The following is a 4128-nucleotide window of genomic DNA, read 5'->3' on the forward strand; positions in this document are numbered from 1 at the left end:
TATAATTGCACCAGCGGTCGCTAAAAATGGTCTTCCTAAAATGATCGGGATGTTAGAATCTTCTTGGATATCCATAATGATGAAGTCAGTCGGGATGTAGAATTGACCTACACGAACAGGGATATTCTCTAACATTCCTACAGGATATTTAACTGAACGGTCTGCTAGTTGAAGAGACATTCTTGTTGCTTTAAGCTCACCTAGATTGAGTTTCTTACAGGTTGAAAGAGGCATCAAACTAACACTAGCTCCTAAATCGCACAAGGCTTTCTCTATGATGGTTTTTCCAATTACGCAGGGTATAGAGAAACTACCAGGGTCTTTCAGTTTTGGAGGCATGTTGTTTTGGATGATAGCGCTACATTCAGCGGTAAGCGTTATAGTTTCGTTATCCTCGAGCTTCTTTTTGTTTGATAAGATTTCTTTTAAGAACTTAGCGTACGAAGGCATCTCAGTTATGGCTTCTGTGAATGGTATGGTTATGTTTAATTGCTTCAGAAGTTCTACAAATCTTTTAAATTGCGCTTCGGTTTTTGATTTGGCTAATCTTTGAGGGTAAGGAATTGGTGGCTTATAAGGTGGTGGTGGAACATAAGGTTTCTCTTTTTCGGGTTCCACTTCGTTATTGTTCTCTTTAGTCTTAGCAGTTTGTTCGTCGGTTGTTTTCTTTTGGGTTTCCTTTGGCTCTTGTTGTGACATGGGTACGTTTTGGGTTCTAGGATCTATGGGTCCATCGTAATTAGTTCCACTTCGTAGTGTTATCGCGTTCGCATGTCCTTTAGGATTAGGTTGTGGTTGAGCAGGAAACGTGCCAGCAGGGGCAGCAGTAGGTGCTTGTTGTTGAGCTACTTGTGAGATTTGAGTTTCTAACATTTTGTTATGCGTAGCTAAAGCATCTACTTTGTTCGATAGTTGTTTTAGTTGCTCGCTATTGTGGATGTTTTGATTCAGGAAGTCTTTATTGGTTTGTTGTTGGGAAGCTATAAAGTTCTCCATCATGATTTCTAGGTTTGACTTCCTAGGGGTGTTTTGAGCAGCTACAGGCGCTTTTTGGTAGCCAGGTGGTACAGCAGGTGCTTGTCCAGGCGCGTACAACGCATTGTTGTTCTTATAAGAAAAGTTCGGGTGGTTTTTCCATCCAGGGTTGTACGTGTTAGAATAAGGGTTTCCTTGAGCGTAATTTACTTGATCAGGTGGGACTCCAGTCAAGAGTTGGCATTCAGCAACTACATGCCCAGTCAATCCACAAATCTCGCAGTTAGGTGCTACAGCGGCAGCGGTGGCTGAAGGAGTGATGGTCAAATTCTCGATCTTTTGAGTTAAAGCGTCTACTTTAGCGTTAACGCGGTCTATACCACTAATTTCGTACATTCCTCCTTTGGTTTGGGCTTTCTCTAGAGCGGCGCGTTCTCCTCCCCATTGGTAATGGTTTTGTGCCATGTTCTCTATGAGTTTGTATGCTTCATCATGGGGTTTGTCCATTAATGCTCCGCCAGCAGCGGCATCTATAGTCATTTTAGTGTTATATAAGAGACCACCATAAAAGGTATGGATGATCAGCCATGGTTCGAGTCCATGATGAGGGCATATTCTAAGCATGTCCTTGTAACGTTCCCAAGCTTCGAAGAGCGATTCGTTATCTTTCTGGGTAAATCCGTTGATTTGACCTCTAAGCATAGCAGTCTTGCTAGGCGGAAAGTATCTTGCTAAGAATACTCTCTTCAATTCGTCCCACGTAGATATGGAATTTGAAGGCAGGGATTGAAGCCACGCTCTCGCTCTATCTCTCAAGGAGAAAGGGAAAAGGCGTAATTGAATAGCTTCGGAACTAACGTTGTTGGCTTTGATAGTGTCGGCGTATTGCACGAACACGGATAAATGGAGATTGGGGTCGTCTACAGGGCTTCCAGAGAATTGATTCTGTTGAACAGCTTGGACCAGTGAAGGTTTCAGTTCGAAATTGTTCGCTTCAATCGCAGGTGGTGCGATACTTGAATGCGGTTCAGCGCGCGAAGGAGCGGCATAGTCTCTAAGAGGACGAATAGCAGCCATCTCTAACTTCGGGGTGATTTGATTGATTTGATCAGTAAAATTCAATTCCTGATTAATCGGAATTTCTGCTACTTCGGGAAGGTTGCGAGCTCGACGTTTAACGTTAATGAAACGTTCGATCTCGTTAATTCGTTGTATTAAGTCTCCTCCTTGTGAACGAGTATTTGGCATACAATCGTTCAAAAAGAAAGGGAAGAATTATCCTAGTCTCTACGGTGTAATAGTGAGTTACGATATCGACTTAAATAGTCCCCGGCAACGGCGCCCAAAAACTTGATCGCGACTTTACGTGTCTATAAATCTGATAACTGCAAGTGCACAGTCGTGTCGTGTAGTTTTAAAAGATATCGAATCCACAGGGACTATGAATCGATCTACCGTTATCTAAGGTTACTATGTAAAGCTAGGAGTACTAAAATTTCGATTGTTCCTAAGGGAAAGTGATTGTGAGAAAATAAAGAATAATAATAAAAGACAGGTATCAGTATGTATTTCGTTTAACTAAAGGTAATCCGAAGGTTCATTGGCTTTTGCATAATCAAATTAAAAATCTTTACTAATTCCAATTGATTAAAAAATCCTCGTCTCAAACTTTCGCTCTGTTGATTCAGACCACTATCCTAATCCTAATGTACGCTTTCGCCATCCCATTAGATTTTAGAAGAGCTTTTTGGAAACAATGTAATTAATAAAATGCCTATTTTACGAGGTTGTTATCTATTTAAATCTCCTAATCTCAAACTTTCGCTCTGTTGACTCGGAACATGCTAATATCCCTAACGTACGCTTTCGCCATCCCGCTCGGGTGTAAAAACACTTTTTGAAAATAAATAAGTTCCAATTAGTTTTAATACGCTTTCGCCATCCTTAAAACTAATGTCCTATGTCTACTATCCAGTTAAAGATCTCAAACTTTCGCTCTATTGATTTTAACCTTTGACCGTCCTAATCCCTCAAACTTTCGCTCTATTGGTTTTAAGACTTACTAATTAAACTAGACATATAAACCAAAAATAAGTGATAATTAATAAAACATAAATTAAGCCAATTTATTTCGGATCCCTACGGTTAACTTACTTTACATACCGACACCTTTAGTATTTTAGCCAGACATATCAATACGATTAAACACACATATATTGGTTCGGTTCATAATAATAGGCATATTAAATGGCATATAATATATCATGCAGATAAATAATATAAATAAGGCGGTAAATAAAAAACCTGAATTAAAATAAATCTGGATTGAATTGAATCTTGAAGTACTCGAACTTCCACCACAGGTTGGCTGGATCGTTCTTCGGAATTTAAATGGCAGAAAATAAAAACAAGGAAATAAAGCGATAAATCTAACGTAAGGCTAGATCTATGAAAAGTTCACAACAATTTCCAGTGTAGAAATCGTTGTGAGAAAATAGACGGTTAAATGAAAACAGAATAAGGAAAAGCAGTTCGCGGTACAATTTCGGCAGCACTTCGTTGGCAGGAAATCAGACACTTTGGAAGTGGGATAGCAGGTCCTATTTATAGGAGGAGGTTTGCAGTTGGAATCCGTGAATTGAGGAACTTTCTGCAGACTGGGCGTGGAGACGTGGGTCTCCGTTTCTTCAGGAAGACTTGAGACGTGCGTCTCAAGTGGAGAAAATCTTGGGCAGTTGGAGACGGGCGTCTCCTCTTGGTGACGTGGCTGAAGAGAACGTGGAGACGTGCGTCTCCACTCGCTTGCAGGTCTGAGCCACGCGCCTTTTGATTCATGGTGGGCTGAATATCTCTTTTGGGCCTTTTGGGTCCTAATTGCACCCTTCTTTCACTTCAGCACTCCCTTTTCATCTTTTAGGCATAAATATTGGTCATTTATGCTCAATTTTCTTTCCTTTTCGCAAATAGTCGAAATTGAAGTGTAAAACCTGAAATAAAGCAAATACACGCGTAATATCATAATAAATTAACATAATAAACGGAAAATGCTATAAATATCTATGGATTTTAGGCTAAATATACGATATAAAATCGTGTTATCACGGCACTGCTGTCCTGTTCTGGTACAGCAATTGGTCGGGGCAGCCAGCACTC

At 40.3% G+C, this 4128-nt stretch overlaps 1 non-coding gene across 1 annotated transcript; it reads left to right on the plus strand.

Moving 5' to 3' along the window:
- Positions 1 to 1570: 1570 nt before the first annotated feature.
- LOC131600786 (small nucleolar RNA R71) lies at positions 1571 to 1677 on the plus strand. The gene has a single exon (XR_009283395.1). It is a non-coding gene; the product is annotated as a small nucleolar RNA R71 (small nucleolar RNA).
- The last annotated feature ends 2451 nt before the right edge of the window (positions 1678 to 4128 follow it).

Source organism: Vicia villosa, linkage group LG4, assembly GCF_029867415.1.
Source record: "Vicia villosa cultivar HV-30 ecotype Madison, WI linkage group LG4, Vvil1.0, whole genome shotgun sequence".
NCBI classification, from domain to species: Eukaryota; Viridiplantae; Streptophyta; class Magnoliopsida; order Fabales; family Fabaceae; genus Vicia; species Vicia villosa.